Below are 17892 nucleotides of genomic sequence, written 5' to 3'. Positions count from 1 at the left end.
CACCAATACATTACCCCTATTATGAAATTTATTGCACTGTGGCTGCATTGTAATATATATATATTATATATATATATATATGATTTGAGTGAGATATCATACTGCAAGCTTCAACGTAATCTATTGGACATGCTCTGATCGAGGTGGGCAAGTTAATTAAGTACTTAAAGTTTGATATGCCGTTGTCTTGCAAACATGGTACAAATGCATTTGCCTGCTTGAGTACCACATTCAGCAGTTAATAAACCTGTCCCTGTGTGGTCCAGAGTAAGGCAGGCTCTGCATTTGCCAGATTGAATCTGGATCCACAGCTCTGATTTTTAGCAAACCACCACCTCCCCTGACAGGCAGGCTAATTGATCAGTATCGGGCAACCTGGCTCCATCCCCTCCCCTTTAACTTTTAAAGTGCAGAAATCAGAGCACAAACAAAGCTCCTGCAGAGAGGGATGAATGAACGTACCAAAGTCGCAGCCCGATAATATCAAGAACGTCACAACTTAAATTTAACAGTAAGAGCAAGGGAGGCCCAATAGCTGCTGGCCTCCCTGCCCCCAGCTGCCCATTGATATTGAAGCTGGGGTGTGTGTGTGTCTGATTTACACAGCTCGACCTGCAGTTCTCATCAGCTTGCTGCATCAGCTGCTACTGTGATTGCATCCTAAGGGGCTTAAACCACTGTCACACGATAATGACTTTGAAAAAGCTTCTACTTTGTGCCGTCAGTCTCGGGCATATTTCAGTTGCAGTGTTATAAAAAAATGTAAAACAGCTTTGCATATCATTTAAAATATATATATTTTTCTTTTAATATTTTATTTAGCAACTTTCCTATACAGTATAACTGCGGGTGATGACTGCACTAATCTCACTTCCCACAAGTAATTACATTTCAGTATTTTATAATGGGGCTTTTGAGAAAGTTGTCATTTCTCCTTCAAAACATTTAGCCAATATGTCAAGGAAGAGGATATCCTGTGTGGTCTGGGTTTCCTAAGTACCGCAGCCCTTTAACGCTGCCTTTCACGAATGCTGAATGACATTCATTCAAAGGGCTCCTGTGCTGGCTCATATCCCTTGGTAATAACATTGGACTGCAGCTGTCAACCCTTTTTTAGCTCCTTCTCCCCCTGCTCTTCCCCCTCACCACACACAAACAGCAAGCTATTATACAGTGATAGGTGTACACTCTAGGGGCCAGTCAGTCACACAGTGATGGATCTATACTAACATGAGCATATATATCCTTCATAGAATCAGATATCAAATTATATAGTCACTTACCTAACTGCTGTTTGTGGGACCTTGCTGTGCGCAAATTGGCTGCCAGGTTTTCCAATATTACTACGGTGACTACAGCTCAGTTGAAGTACTTAATTGGCTCATCATGCTGACTCTTCCGACATTTTTTCCTTTGCTCTTTCATGGGATGTGGGCGTCACTAGCAAAGCCAGCATTTGTTGCCCATCCCTAATTGCCCTTGAATGGACAGTTAAGAGTCAACCACTTGCTTTGGGTCTGGAGTCACGTGTAGGCCAGACTTGGGGAGATTTGAAAACCATGTACCCAGAGCATTAGCCTGGGCCTCCGGGTTACTAGTCCAGTGACATTACCACTTGCTCCCATCTGCCCATTGACCAGACAGGAGCCAGGGATTGCGGAAGGTGAATTCTGCCCTGGGTGCTGGAGGGGGTGAGCACTCTCCAGAGGGTGAGGGGGAAGAGTGAGCTAGGAGGGGGAGTGAACATTCCAGGGGTGGGAGTAAGCATTGATGCCGGGGAGGGGCGTGAGGGTTGGTGGTGAGGGAGGGGTCAGGGTGTGCTGAGCAGTGCCCTGGTGGGGGTGAACATTGTTGTGGTCACCGTTGTGCTTTGGCACCCCAGCTTGATTACACTGCTTCGCAGGCTTTATACCTGCTATGAAAAGCTCTAGGTAAACCCATGTAAATACCAGCGTAAATATGGGGCACACAACCCAAGCCTGCGAGGTTCTGACTACCCGATCCCACTGTCATAGGGAATCATGCAGCAATCCGGGAAGGGGAAATCCGGCAATCCGAAATTTGAACTTCACATGTAAATGCTGCCCATGTGCGCATGTTGGGACTTCCTCAGACCTAAGTTGGGATACTTGCCGCTTCCCAATATCAGAAGATTCAGGCCAATACTTTTTTCTCAGTCACTCATTGGCTTCCTGATTTTAATATTCTTATGGAGACGGATAGCACGACTCCCGCTTATACAGAATAGTCTTACTGATTCGCTGCACTGTATATTTTTCTAAAGGCTGTGAATAGAGGCTCTCCCCTTTTACTGCAGATTCACACCATCGGTTTCATGTCAAGTCACATGTGTTCAGAATTAACAGCCAACCTGCGTATTGATATAAAAACAAAAAACTGCGGATGCTGGAAATCCAAAACAAAAACAGAAAACCTGCGTATTGAACCTGATTAAGACATAAATCAAAGGGGTAGGCTGATAGTTGAACTGGTGTTTAATATTGCCTGATGTGAAAGTGAACAGGGGCCAGCAGCTCCTATGTTGATTGCCCCTGTCTGACATTTGCGCACCCACCCCCCACTGCCCTGCCCCCCCCCTTGCTCCCAAGTTTCTTCTGAATTAGTTGCTCACAGCCAGAGTAGAGATTGGTAGCTGTTCTTGGCCTCAGTCCCCTGAGAAAGGAAGGGCGGGGGGAACTCGGCCTCTGGTCATTTTGGATGGGTGGGGATGGGGTTGGGCTTGGCTGCGACGCCTTCCCATGTGAACAGCCTGACGACACTCATGACCCTGGCTCGGTGTGTGTTGGCTGGAGTGATGGTACTGGAGGGCACCCTTGGTACTGTGGCCCAGTAAGAGGTGGCATCATCAGGATAGGAAGATAAACCGGAGGAAGCCCACTCATAAACAGATCACTGGAGTAAAATACAAACCTTTGAGAATAGCACTAGCAAGCATTACAATGATACTGTTTATTTCAACAAGTACTTGGAGCTTGAAACTGCTATTTGGTCTGGTTTTTTAACACTGATATCAGCCAGATTTCCACTGTGTGACTGGAGAATTTTTTCCATTCTTGTCTGTTCTCTGGGAACTGTTGCCTGCATTGTGTAGGTGTAATTGCAGAATGCGACCTGGATCTTTGCAATGTACTGGACAACAATTCATAATGAACTGTGCTGTCTCAATCTGGCTGTTTAGCAAGTGTGCGCTGTTACCGGATTCTACTTCATAACTTCAATCCTACTTCAAATGTTGTTTTAATCCATGTGTTCAAACACTAATTCCCTATCATCCTCTGCTGAGGATTAAAAAGAAAGAAACGCAGGAAATTTGAAATACAGAAAATGCTTGAAATACACAGCAGGTCATAAAACTATAGCAGTTTAAAGCACAGAAGGGGGCCGTTGAATCCATGCCAACTCTTTCCTGGAGTAATCCTAAACTAATCCCACTTGCCTTGCTCTCTTCCCCCGAATTCTTCTCTGCTTTAAATATTTGGCATCACTTAAAGCTAGCTTCCACATTTTAGCTGCATTGTGGCTAGAGCAGGAAGTCACTCTGATTTGAGAAATTGAAGAATGGCACAATCTGGGAGAAAGTGGGCTCCAAGGTTTTCTGGCACTACCCTGGAGACCTGGGCGGAGGAGGTGGAAAGGAGGAGAGATATCCTGTATCCAATGGGGCCTGTAATTCTCAAAGCACATGCTCAAAAGGCAGTGGGAGCAGGTAGTCTTGGAGGTCAATGCCAGTACCCAGAGGACCTGGATGCAGTGTCGCAAGAAGTTGAATGATCTCGCACCAGTGGTCAAGGTCAGTGAATGTATCCTGCCAACTGAATCAGTGGCCTCGCACAGTGCCCTATTCCCCATCTAACATTAATCTCTATCAATCAGGACACATACCTGGCATTCATATGCTCCAGCGCACCTTTCCCACTTAGTACTGCTGCAAGCCTCACACCTGCATCTCGAACACACTGCCAGCAATTCAATCATGACAGCCACATCAGCCAAACAGATTGCGGGACCCTCACTGACACATTTCCCACACTCTTGCAGGATAAGGTGGCATACAACGGAAAGCAGCAGCAGCTAAACTGACAGGTATGTCTGAATCTCCTAAGCCCCAAGAAGGAGGCAGTGCTGGCCATTATTGGAATGGCCATTACTGAAGCTATGGCCAGCAATGGGGCTGAAACTATCACAGATGACAGTATCCTCATTCCGAATCCTCCTCCTTTATTCCCACTTCCCCTCATCATCTTCTGATTTACAAGCTACAGATGGCTTAAGCATGCAGCTCTAATTTTCCCCCTGCCCCACCCCAAAACCTTACCTTTGTGCCTTTCCCTTGTCTGCTATAAGGAAGAGACACAGTCACTTGATTTCACATGTACAGCTCAGATACTGACAGTGCATGTATCTTACAGGTTAACATCGAGGCAGGATCTGCACATGGTGAGACACTGGGCATGAGTGATCTGCAGGGGACAAGAGTAGCACAGTGCCAGTTTGCCAGAAGGCGAGGTCACACACGTGTTCAGCTATAGAGGACTCAACAAGCATTTTGATGGGGCTTGGAGCCCATCCTTTCCAGCATAGAAATAAATGGTGACCAACTCTATTCGCAGAATTGTGGACCCTGTAGATCAAAGGGTTAACTTTAATAATAGCTACTGAGCATGTGCATAAGGAGCTATGTCACAGTGATGTCACTCACTGAGAGAAGATGACTGAGAAGCATGTTAGAGAGTAGCTCCAGTTATGTCTTAGTCTTACTTGACCTTTGTAAATAGTTAGTATGTAAATAAATGAGCTTTCAACAAAAGACCATTGCCTCCAGCAAGTTCTCTTCTAGAGTAAGAAGCTTAACGAATCCTGAGATAAAACCACGATAACAGAGGCTCAACAATGATGTAGTGTTTGATGGCCAGTTTCCCAGCTCCCATTCAGCACAAGCACCACCGCCCACCATCTGAGTGCTGCAGTAGAAGCTTTGCCTGTTGTCATACAAGCTGAGACTGCTATCATTTTTATTGAGGATTACAGTATTCAAAGGGGCTTGCAAGGTGTCATAGCAGTCCAGCAATCTGCCCTCCAATAGGCGCCTAGGATTGCTGATGTACTGTCAGGAGGAAGCGGCAGTGGCTCCATAGAGCACCACCTCACTCAGGATGACAGCGTTCATCTTCCCACCGCTGCCACACTGCCAGTTTCCATGCTGTTGGCAGCTGGCCAGCCAGTCCAGACTGCTGCCGCTCATATTGAAATGGTGCAGGCCATAGCCGGGACTTCTAGGCCCAGAGCTGCTCACAGTCACCTTCCAAGACCATCTGCAATCTGCTTCACTGAAAGCCAGTGGCCTTCTACCTGCTATGCTGTACTGTGTAGGAAGCCCTAGGACAGGGAAAGGAATGTGGAAAAGAAGCACTAAGGGAGGGCACAAGGTTGATTAGTTGACCTTAGTATACAATATGGAATGATTTCAGTTAGAAATTTGGTTTGGAATGTGTATTTTGTTGTAGCTTTTATTTTTGCATTTTGATTGAATGGGCACTGGGATGCTCAGTGACAGAGGGAAGATAAGGTGTGGGACTGTTGGTGAATGGGGAATTGGGATTGCAGTTATGGGTATTGTATTTGGATAAGTTCTTCAAGGACAGCACAAGCAGAAAGGGGCTTTCTAGCTTACCTCCTCTCTTTCTCTTCCTCTTTCCCTCTTCCTCCTGTTCGTCTTCTTCAGCTTTTTTTTCTTTATTCTTTCATGGGATGTGGGCATCACTGGCCATGCCCATTTTATTGCCCATCTCCAATTGCTTTTGAGAAGCTGGTGGTGAGCTGCTTTCTTGAACTGCTGCAGTCAATGTGGTGTAGGTACATGCACGGTGCTGTTTGGGAGGGGCCCAGCTACAATGAAGGAATGGCAATATTGCTCCAAGTCAGGATGGAGTGTGGTTTAAAGGGGAACTTGCAGGTGGTGGTGTTTCCATGCATCTGTTGCCCTTGCCAGTCTAGGTGGTAGAGGTCATGGGTTTAGAAAGTGCTATCAAAGGAGACCTGGTGAGTTGCTGCCGTGCATCTGGGTAGATGGTACATCCCGCTGCTTCTGTGCGTCGGTGGTGGAGGAAGTGAATATTGAAGGTTGGGATGGGGTGCCAATCAAGCAGGCTGATTGTTGATGTTGAGCTGGGTGGTGTTGAGCTTCTTGAGTGTTGTTGGAGCTGCACTCATCCAAGCAAGAGGGGAGTATTCCATCACTCTCCTGACTTGTGCCTTGGAGATGGTGGGCGGGCTTTGGAGAGTCAGGAGGTGAGATAGTTGCCACAGAATTCATCGTATAGCTGGTGGCAAGTGTTGATCCTTCATGATTGAAGAGAGAGCCTCATGACTTGCCTTTGACAACAAACTGCAAGATGTTGCAAATACTTCGAGCTCCAGTCTGGAAGAAAGCCGATCTATAAAAGTTCATTGCCACAGTCACCTTCACAGCCACTGGTGATATTGCCCTTGCCCTACTTTGAGGTTGTAGTCCTGGCTGCAACAGGTGGAAGATGTCAGTGAGGATGCCATTACTGAAGTACAGATATCGCACACTGCTCCTCACTGAGGTTGAAGTAGGAGAATTGCTTTCTGAACATCTTCGGCCTCCTGTTGAGAGCCTTTCTCCCCGCCTTCTTCCTCCTCTCTCTTCCAGCAGCTTTTCCTACTCTACCCGACCTCTGTGCATTCTCATGCTGTATTCCAAAGGAATGCCTAATATTGCACCCATGCCTAAGAGCATGTCAGAAGCCTTAAATGCTGAACCAGGTCCTTCAACACCTGTCACTCCCTGTAGATTTTTGTAACTTCAAATAACCATAGAAAACACCAAACGTTTGTAGAATCAATGCAACAGCTGGAAAAAAAAACCAACCAACAACTATTTTGAAACTAGTTGGTCCCTATAAATACACTAGTGAAGGCCCTTCCTGCTGCTTAACACATGTTCAGCTGTGTGAGGTTAGCTGAAGTGTTGAGCTCCAATATGCCTGCGCTGGCCTCAAATCAGCATTCCATGATGCTTGATGTCATGATTTGCCTACTGTGCATGCCTACACCAACCATTTACTGCATGTGTGCTGACACCCTTAACAAATGCCGTTAGCACAGTATGTCCCAGAATTGTGCATGTGTGCTGTGGGTACCACTTGGATCTCTAAAGACACCCATAGCACCCATAATATGGGTGCAAATTCTCCCAATTTCTCACCTGCAATCTTCTCTGTCCCAACCACTTCCTGTGATGAAATGTTCCATATTCCAATAGCCGCCCTGCTGTAAATAAATTTCTTCTGACTGCCAGTGTCTCTTCCCTATAGCCCTTGTTTGCTTCCATGCATACCTTTCCGATCAAAACTTGAACACTTCCAGCAATGGCTTCACTTCCAGCACGTATTGGTATCTTCAGTGTCCTCAAGAATCTTTCTTTGCTCCCTGTACCATTTCCTCATCTACAAACTGTTCCTTGGAGATATCATCCACAGACATTTAAACTTAAACCTTGGCACAATTTTCTGGGGGTGTTTTTGTCCTTCGAGCATGGCCTCTCCTCTTTCTGCTACTTAAGGGGGTGACCGACTGCACTCAAGCCACCACATTGCCTTGCCTGGCAATAGCCAGCTTCCTCCATTCTAAACATTACGGCAATGGGACCAGGCCCCCTCCTGACCAACCCCTGATGGCCCACACTCTGTGGCAGGGAATCCAGCACAGCCAATCTTATCCTAGGTTATTTCATTTAGAAGCTCCCAGCTGAGGCCAGTCTGTCCAGTCTTCCTATTCAGTACCAACTATAGATTTCACACCAACATTTCTTCAAGTGAAAGCACTTTTGTTTTGCTTCCACCGTTGATTCAGTGAAAGACTATTTATTTTTTGGGCAGTAAAATGAAACCACCAAGCCATGTTTGAAGGAGCAGTGCTGCTTAATACATAAAAGAAGAACAAATTTGCATTCGTATATATATATAGCACTATTCATGACTTTAGAGTGTCTCAAAGTGCTTTATAGCCAGTAAAGTACTTTTTGAGGTGTAGCCGCTGTGGGAAATGCAGCATCCCATTTGCGCATAGCAAGATCCCACAAACAACAGTGAGGTAATGGCCAGATAATGTGTTTTAGCGATATTTGTTGAGGGATAAGTATTGGCTAGGATGCTGGGAGAAACACCCCTGCTTTTGTTCAAAATAGTGCCATGGGATCTACTGCAGAGAGGACAGAAGAGGCCACAATTTAACATCTCATCCAAAAGACAGCACCTCCAACCATGCAGCACTCCCTCAGTACTGCACTGGTGTCAGTGTCGGGAGGGTAATCACAGTCAATCATGAACTGTCCCATGAGTTTCTCAAAACAACTTCCTGAAATTTTATATTCCAGGTAGAAGTGAATTTTTTGATAAGTTAACAGAAAGGGTTGATGAGGATAATGCGGTTGATATGGTGCTGTACCTGGATTTCCAAAAGGTGTTTGATAAAGTGCAACATAACAGGTTTATCAGCAAAGTTGATGCCAATGGAATAAAAGGGACACTAGTAGCATGGATACGAAGTTGGCTGAGTGACAGGAAACAGAGAATAGTGCTGAATAGTTGTTTTTCTGGCTGGAGGAGGGTTTGCATGGGAATTCCTAGGATCAGTACTAAGACCACTGTTACTTGATATACATTAACGACCTAAACTTGGGTGAGCAGATACAATTTCAAAATTTGAAGATGATACAAAACTTGGAAGGATTGTAAATTTTGAGGAGGATAGTGGTAGACTTCTAGAGGGTGTAGATAAACTCGTGGATCGAGCGAACATGCGACGGATGAAATTTATGCTGGGAAATGTGAAGTGATACATTTTGGGTTGAATCACAGAATCAGAATCACAGAATCACACAGTGCAGAAGAGGCCCTTTGGCCCATCAAATCTGCACCAACACGTGAGAAACACCTGACCTACCTACCTAATCCCATTTACCAGCACTTGGCCCATAGCCTTGAATGTTATGACGTACCAAGTGCTCATCCAGGTATTTTTTAAAGGATGTGAGGCAACCCGCCTCCACCACCCTCCCAGGCAGTGCATTCCAGACCGTCACCACCCTCTGGGTAAAAATGTTTTTCCTCACATCCCCCCTAAACCTCCTGCCCCTCACCTTGAACTTATGTTCCCTTGTGACTGACCTTTCAGCTAAGGGGAAAAGATGCTCCCTATCCGCCCCTCATGATCTTGTACACCTCGATCAGGTCGCCCCTCAGTCTTCTCTACTCCAACGAAAACAACCCAAGTCTATCCAACCTCTCTTCATAACTTAAATGTTTCATCCCAGGCAACATCCTAGTAAATCTCCTCTGCACCCCCTCCAGTGCAATCACATCCTTCCTATAATATGGCGACCAGAGCTGCACATAATACTCCAGCTGTGGCCTCACCAAGGTTCTATACAACTCCAACATGACCTCCCTACTTTTGTAATCTATGCCTCGATTGATAAAGGCAAGTGTCCCATATGCCTTTTTCACCACCCCACTAACATGCCCCTCCGCCTTCATAGATCTATGGACACACACGCCAAGGTCCCCTTGTTCCTCAGAACTTCTTAGTGTCATGCCATTCATTGGATACTTCCTTCTCAAATTACTCCTTCCAAAGTGTATCACCTCACACTTTTCAGGGTTAAATTCCATCTGCCACTTATCTGCCCATTTGACCATCCCGTCTATATCTTCCTGTTGCCCAAATCTGAAGAATGAGAAAAGGCAATATAAAACAAAGGATACAATTCTAAAGAGGATGCAGGAACAGAGAGACCTGAGGGTGTATGTGCACTCATTGTTGAAGGTGGCAGGGCAGGTTTAGGAAGTGGTTAATAAAGCATTTGGGGTCTTGAGCTTTATAAATCAAGGCATAAAGTACAAACGCAAGGAAGTTCTGATGAACCTTTATAAAACACAGGTTTGGCCTCACCTGGAGCATTGTGTCCAATTTTGGACACCACCCTTTTAGGAAGGTGCTGAAGGCTTCAACTATGGTGCAGAAAAACATTCACAAGAATGGTTCCAGGGATGAGGGACTTCCCTGTGGATAGATTGGAGAAGCTGAGGTTGTTCTTAGAGCAGAGAAGGCTGAGAGGAGGTTTGATAGAGGTGTTCAAAACCATGAGGTGTCTGGGCAGAGTAGATGGAGAGAAACTGTTCCCATTGGCGGAAGAGTCAAGAACCAGAGGACACTGATTTAAGATGATTGGCAAAAGAACCAAAGATGATATGAGGAAACTTTTTTTTTGTATAGCGAACAGTCAGGGTCTGGAATACACTGCCTGAGAGGATGGTGGAAACAGATTCAATCATGGCTTTCAAAGGGAATTGGATAAGATATTAAAAAATTTGCTATCTGGAAAGTGCAAGGGAGTGAGATTAGCTGAAATGCTCTTGCAGAGAGCTGGTGCGGACATGTTGCGCCAAATGGCTGCCTTCTGTGCTGTAACCATTTTATGATTCAATGAAGTGAATGATTGGGGACAAATGACTCGTTCCAGCCCTATATCCTGCATGTTTCTCAAGAACCTTGTTGGAAATGAGAAGACATGCATAGATTTATAACAGAAAGTGAATTGTTTGCTCCAACCAATCATAAGAGAAAGTTACTGCTCACAGCAGGTCCATCCGGACAGGGCTGTGGCACAGCAAACAGTTACAGCCTGTGGCAGATGTTCTCAACATTCCTCCAAGTTCTCTTCCTAAATCTGTGCGGTAAACAGGGGAATGCTGTCCTTTAATAATACCTGAACAAGGCGGAAGGGAAATTAGAGTCAGTTAGAAGGGATCCAGGGGCAAGGAGGGAAGTATTCAGAGACGTTACCTGGTGCCAGATTGCATTCTTCAGTCAGCCTTTTGCATGGGGTCAGATGCCATTGGCTAACCGTTGGGTATTTCCTTTGATTCATCATTGGTGGTTGTGCCTTCAGCTGCCTAGGCCATAAGCTTTGGAACTCGCAGCCAAAACCTGTCTGCATCTCTCCCTCTTCCTCTTTTTAAGTCACTTGTTTAAACCTACCTGGCTGACCAAGCTTTTGGTCATTTTTCTGATTATCTCTTTATGTGACTGGGTGTCAGTTTTTATCTGACAACTCTCCTGTGAAGCGTCTTGAGACAATTGGGATGAAATTTTACGGCCCCTCCACAGGATATTCTTCCTGCCGAAGTCAATGGACTTAGGAATGGCTCACCGCGTTTTACAGCCCTGGCCCCGCTGCGATGGGGCAATAAAATTCCACCCTTGAGTATGTTTAAGGCTTTGTATAAATACAAGTTACTTAGCCTGAGCCAGCAAGAGCACAGTTGACAAAAACAGAAAATGCTTGAAAAACTCAGCAGGTCTAACAGCATCTATGGAGAGAAAAAAAAAGAATTAACATTTCGAGTCCTGATGACTCCTTTTCAGGGCACAGATGAGGCAGGATTGGATGGATGAATAGGGGATGATTCTAACCAGTAATCAAAAATCGCAAACTTGAGAATCATTTCTAAAAATTCAACCTGCTGTCAGAAGAACAGAAGCTGTAACTCCACTGTTTAGAACAGAATGACCCCAAGATCCTCTTAAAATCACTAAACTCGCTCCAATCATTGTAAGGATGGAGCTAATTCCCTGACCATATAGAGATGCAATAAACTGTAGTTTGAACAAGGCTGCCTTGTATGTAGATTTTGAAGGACACGTTCATCCCATTAATTTCAGTGATTTTTGTACAGTCAAGATAGCAGTTGAAAGTCAGTGTTTACACAAGGTATTCGGAGTGATTTTCAAAGAGCCCCTTTGGCCCTTTTTCCCTGCTGCCGATGTCCACTCAGCATTCCTTGATCAGTAAAGGACTCGGAGATTTGTGCATTTATTGAGTACTGTGGAAATTTAAGTGATGTTTTATAAGGAGCATACATGACCCGATAGCCTGTTTTGGGGATGTTAGTTGAGTAGATTTTCACAGAGCTCAGCAACCCTAGGTGTTCTCCATAAGAACTTGGAGCAGAAGTAATTGAATAGCCATAAACAGGTGCTTTCTGACTGTTAAAGGTAATTTATTGCATGAGGTGAATTATAGCTAAAAGATTCATCTTCCCTCCCACCTCCACTGAATATCTGGAAAACACTCTGTCGCCCTTGCTTCTCCCTACAATATAGTATTCCTGCATCCTTCTGTTTTACTTCAAAATTCTCTCGGAAAAGCAAGATGATCGAAGCACCTGAACACATTAGCAGAGACATTCTAGGAGCAGCTGGCTGGATTTTGTATTTGGAGAAAGCACCTGTCAATATTACCTCCCAGGTATAATGTCCCTGGGGGACTTTAGATAGAATACACAATGCTCTTTATAGCTCAGCAACTTGTTTCTAACTCAGTAATTTCATTAGGTATACAAGATACACTCTCACAGAGCCTAAGCACAACCCTCTGCTGCTAGCCATTCAATCAGTAAACAAAGGGAGTGTAGCTTGCCGTTGCAGAGCAGAGCACAGGGACACACTTTATTTAATCGGAGGTTTAATTGAGGATAATAAGAAAACTGCCAGATACAAGCATTAAGCGGCAAGATTCATCATCCACCTCACGATGCAACCGAGAACGTGGAGACTCAGGAGGACCTGCAAGCCGCTATTATTAATCTAGAGAGGAGAGTGAAGAATGAGCCTTTGAGCTACATATATTAATCTAAAGTATTCACTATATAATCAATTCCTAGTGAATCAGTGCAGTGAATTAGTAATCGTGACAATGGCCCACCAGTGAGGTGCACGGCACACTTATTCATACCTGAGTGTTGCTTGGTGCTTTCTTCCTAAACCTACGTTTTTAACAGGGAAGCTGTCATCTTTAGTGCTATTCAAGATAGCAGTGCCTAAATGTGGTGAAGTAAGGATCAGTAAACTTTTGCCATGGGAACATAGGAACAGGAGTGAATCTTTTGCCCTCGAGCTTGCTCTGTCATTCAGTAAGATCAAGACCGATCTGTACGTCAACTCTATTTACTTAGCTCCAAATGGAAGAGAATGGTGCAGTTTTATGCATTAATACTGAACTGTATTGAATTTAGGGTAAAGTATGCTCTTGGCATTCTGCTTTGCAATTTATTTCAGAGCTGTTTCCAGCCCAGCTTTTTTTTCATGAAACTCTGATTCAAGTGACCCAGAGCCTTCATTATTGATGAATGAAATGATAACCAAGCTATTGGGGCATCTGAGCACTACACCACATGTTGGTAGTTCATATGTTTGCACCTTTCATTCTTCTCCAGGTTCTGTGGTAGAAAGAAAAGTTCAGTATTTGCAGCCAAGTCAGAAATGCACGCAATGAAGAGTGCATTTACTATTCCGCTACAAATAACATCAAAGGGATATTATCTCCTGTGAGCTTTACAATGTGATCATGTTCTTCTGGCAAAGGCGAGCCAGTTCTTCACTGGAAGGGAGAGAGGATTTGGAGGAACTGTCATCCCAGGCCATCCTTGCACACCTCCAGCTAAGCAGTTATAGATTGTTCCTGGTAAAATCCTAGGAGTTGGTTTTGGCCTGGCTTCAGAGATGGGGAATGCCTGCTCTGTGGGAGTGGCCAAGGAAACTAATATGCCTTGCTTCACTTGACAGCCTGACAGAATTTATTTTGTTGTTGATATGTTCCTCTTGCAGACACCTGAAAATAATAGTGGGGAGAGTTCAACAGACAGACATGGTGCATGATGTGAAGCTTTGCCATGTAGGCTTTCGGATTGATACAGAATATCAGATTCAGCTACAGTAGCTCCCATGTTCCTGATATAAATGTGGAATTTATTAGAATTCTTTGAGCAGGTAGCTAGCAGAATAGATAAAGTGGAACCAGTAGATGTAATATATTTGGATTTCCAAAAGGCGTTTGATAAGGTACCACACGTAAGGCTACTTAATAAGAGAAGAGCCCATGGTGTTGGGGGTAGTATATTAGCATCGATAGAGGATTGGCTAACTAATAGAAGACAGAGAGTTGGAGTAAGGGGGACATTTTTAGAGTGGCAACCTATAACTAGGTGGAGTGCCACAGGATCAGTACTGGGACCTCAATTATTTACAATATGTATGAATGACTTAGATGAGGGAAGTGAATGTACTATCACCAAATTCGTGGATGATACAAAAATAGGTGGGAAGGCAAGTGGTGAGGATGACACAAGGAATCTACAGAGGGATATAGACAGGTTAAGTGAGTGGGTAAAAAAGTGGCAGATGGAATGTAATGTGGGAAGATGTGAGGTTATGCACTTTGGCGGGAAGAATAGAAGAGCTGAATATTATTTAAATGGAGAAAGACTGCAGAAGGCTGCAGCACTGAGGGATTTGGGAGTCCTTGTGCATGAATCCCAAAAAGCTAACATACAAGTTCAACAGGTAATAGGGAAGGCAAATGGAATGTTGGCCTTTATTTTAAAGGGAATGGAGTATAAAAAGAGGGAAGTCTTGCTAAAGCTATACAAAGCACTAGTTGACCACATCTAGAATACTGTGCACAATTTTGGTTCCCTTATCTAAGGAAAGATATACTGGCATTGGAGGCAGTCCAGAGAAGGTTCACTAGGTTGATTCTGGGTATGGAGGGATTTTCCTATGAGGAGAGGTTGAGTAAGCTGGGCCTGTACTCATTGGAGCTTAGAAGAATGAGAGATGAGCTTATTGAACCATATAAGGTTCTTAGGGGGCTTGACAGGGTAGATGCTGAGAGGCTGTTTCCCCTTGTGGGAGAGTCTGAGACCAGAGGGCATAATCTCAGAGTAAGGGGTCGCCCATTTAAAACAGAGATGAGGAGGAATTTCTTCTCTCAGATGGTAGTCAATCTGTGGAATTTTTACCGCAGAGGGCTGGGTCATTAAGTATATTCAAGGCTGAGATAGACAGATTTTTAATCAGTAAGGGAATCAAGGGTTATGGGGAAAAGGCAGGAAAGTGGAGTTGAGGATTATCACATCAGCCATGATCTCATTGAATGGTGGAGCAGACTCGATGGGCCAAATGGCCTACTTCTGCTCCTATGTCTTATGATCTTATGGTCTAAAACAGACATAGCTGAAGCAGTAGTTCTTAGATAACTTGTTACCAATTAATCCTTAAAAAGCCTTGCACCTTGTCTGTAAAACATTTATTTTTAAGATTGGAGAGGAGTGGATGAAAATTTAACTGAATCAATGGTACTTTTTAATCTATTAAACCATTATATTATAAATATTGAATATTGTAAAAGACACACAAAATTTCATGGGGTTTGAGGGATTTTTTCCACCATGAATATTGCTGGGAGGCTGCTGGAAACTGAATCTGTCTAGCAAGACTTCACCTTCCTTCACAGGCAACCCTGGTCAGTCTGGTTTCATCATCTGACCTCCCTTTGCCAGCCACTCATCACCCTGCTCTCATCATTGGTTGCCACATGTATCTATCCTTGCGTAGCTCTGCCTTCTCTTGCCAATTGGGAAGTGAACACATCTCCATTACTTGATTTGATAATTCATGACTGTCCCATCTCCAATACTTTTAGAACAACTGTGTTCACGGAAAGTTTTTTTAAAAACTTGTTTTTAGTGTCCCTGTGATTTTTTTTTTCACCGGAGTTGCAGTAGTGGCCTGGAGGATAGTGTTTTAATTCCTGGAGAGTTGACAACCCTATGTGTACATACACAAGAAACCAAGTTTTCCCACTTTGTTGTAAGCCATGAGATGTTTATTATGTCATAAGGGAATCTATGTCACTGGCATGGGAAAGATGTGAAAACAAATGAGAACGTACCACTGTTATCTGCTTAACAATGTAACCTCTTAACTAACAAAGAAGGAAACCAAAATTAGAGCTCTTTTAGCTTCACATATATTTTCAAAGGCTCTTTTTATCTGCTGTGCTTCCTTCAGCCACATTTGTAGGCGGGTGCATCATCCTGAGCAGACCCCTCAGTTCATCAGGCCTGGCCTGATTATAATTAATGGGTGGTGACCATGGTCCTGCCAACATTCTGGTTGCTTGTTCACTGGATCCTGGGCCTGTCAGGGTCCGACCTGCTGGTTCATAGGGCCCAGTGCAGTCACAATCAATGCTTCTAGTTTGTAAGGCCTGGAGTTGGCATGATTCAAGCTGTTGGCTTATTGGCCTCAGCTTGTCAGTGTCTTATCTCTCCCAAAAAAGGAATGTATATTTTGTAAAAATCATTATCATTGTTCTAAAACTCTTTTTAAGGGAGCTGTTGATCCGTGAGAAATGGATGTAGCTAGAACTGAGAACAGAGCTTCCTTTACTACACTGTGTTTGCAATCAAGGTTAGGATTTTAAAAAATGGTCTCACAGGTCACTGGAGTTAGACAAATTCAACTCCTTGCTTATAAATGAACTGAGACTCACACCACACAAAGTATCCTTTCACCTATTTTACTCAATGTTGGTTCACTAAATGTAGATATTCTATTAAATGTTTGCACTGAGGGTGAAGTTAACGCTTCGACAGGTGAACTTGAATGTCTAACTGATCAGCCAATACACCATTGGTGTAGCAAGTGCCAGCAGAGACTCGTAAAGGATAAACTTGTCAGTGCTCCTTTTAATTGTTAGCTAGTTAGTAAGGAAGCATTCTATTACAAATTAGACCATGTTAGGTAAGTGGCATATGAAAGGAATACAGCCAACTAACAGCCTGAAAAACTCAAGCCTCTTCTAAAATGGGCAGCTAGTCAGAAGGATTGGAGCGGTACTGAGTCGAGTGGCACTGAGGAGTAGAATGGCACTGAGGAGTAGGGTGGCAGTGAGGCCAGATGGCACTGAGGAAGGTAGGGACTGTACTGAGAGTAGACGTTATTGAGATAATACAGCATTGTGGAGGAGAGGGAAAGGACTGAACATTAATGAGGCTAGGTGTAATATTGGAAAAGATAACCTAGGTGAACTTTGTGGGGAAACACCTTGGATCAAAAATATGTCCATCACATTCTAGATGTCGCACATCATGAGCTAAATTTACGCTCTCCTGGGAATGGGTTGGCAGCCAGGCCGGGTGGTGGGGGGCATGGGGGTGGGGGTGGTGGGTGAGTAAAATTAGGCAGTGGGTGCAGTTCCAGCTGCTCACCTGACTCTGCTGTAATTTTACACACAGTGGGGGAGGTGTCGGGTGCCTTGCCCACCTGTGGGCCAAATGGGCTCATTAATTGGCCACTTAAGGACCTCTTTCCACACTCACTGCAATTTTTCCTGCGCTTGTGCCAAGTAGGAAGCTTGGCAGCTTTCATTGCTTGGGCTGGTGGTGGGCACTGTTGGCGGGTATCTCTGTTATGGGCCCTTTGGCCACATCAGAGGCAAACCCCACCCATTTCCTCTTCTAACCCCAACCCTCAGCCTGCCCACCGTGACCCCCACCCCATTGCCTCTGCTCACCAGGGTCAGACTGTCAAGTGACAATCTCCAGTGATACCCACGTCCACCAACGCCACTTAACTCAGTATTCGGCTCCAGCGACAAGTGCTCTTGGGCACTAGATGCAATCCCAGCAATGGCCACTGCTCTTGGTGGCACTGCTGGGACCAGAGAGCTGCTGGTCATTTAATTGGCTGGCAGCTCTTGGAGGCGGGACGTCCTCACGAATGAGAGGCCACCTGGTAGCCTGCTGACCATTAAATGGCGGTGGGGCAAGACACCAGAGCGAAAGTGAACTCGCTCCTGACATATACGCCATGGTGGGGTGGCAGGTTGTAAAATTCCACCCTGTACATAATAGTTGATTGCAAAACAATCTGTATATAAAAAAAAAGAAATCCAGTCTTTGAACTGCAACCTGGAATTTCTCAGCAGTTACCAGTACCCTG

The 17892-nt window shown here is 44.6% G+C and overlaps 1 protein-coding gene across 2 annotated transcripts in view; it reads left to right on the top strand.

Annotated features, from left to right (window-relative positions):
• Positions 1 to 17892, top strand: part of LOC144684736 (dual specificity protein phosphatase 8-like) — a 212493-nt gene that overhangs the window by 9668 nt on the left and 184933 nt on the right. The window contains exon 2 of one of the 2 annotated variants that reach the window (XM_078548904.1): positions 4060 to 4104. The exons of the other annotated variant lie outside the window; for it this stretch is intronic. The gene's annotated coding sequence lies outside the window, so the exon portion shown is untranslated. The remainder of the gene's footprint in view (positions 1 to 4059; positions 4105 to 17892) is intronic. 2 annotated transcript variants of the gene reach the window in all.

Source organism: Cetorhinus maximus, chromosome 9 (genome assembly GCF_964194155.1).
Source record: "Cetorhinus maximus chromosome 9, sCetMax3.hap1.1, whole genome shotgun sequence".
NCBI classification, from domain to species: Eukaryota; Metazoa; Chordata; class Chondrichthyes; order Lamniformes; family Cetorhinidae; genus Cetorhinus; species Cetorhinus maximus.
The sequence above is the reverse complement of the archived record's forward strand: the minus strand, read 5'-3'. Positions and strand labels throughout refer to the sequence as shown.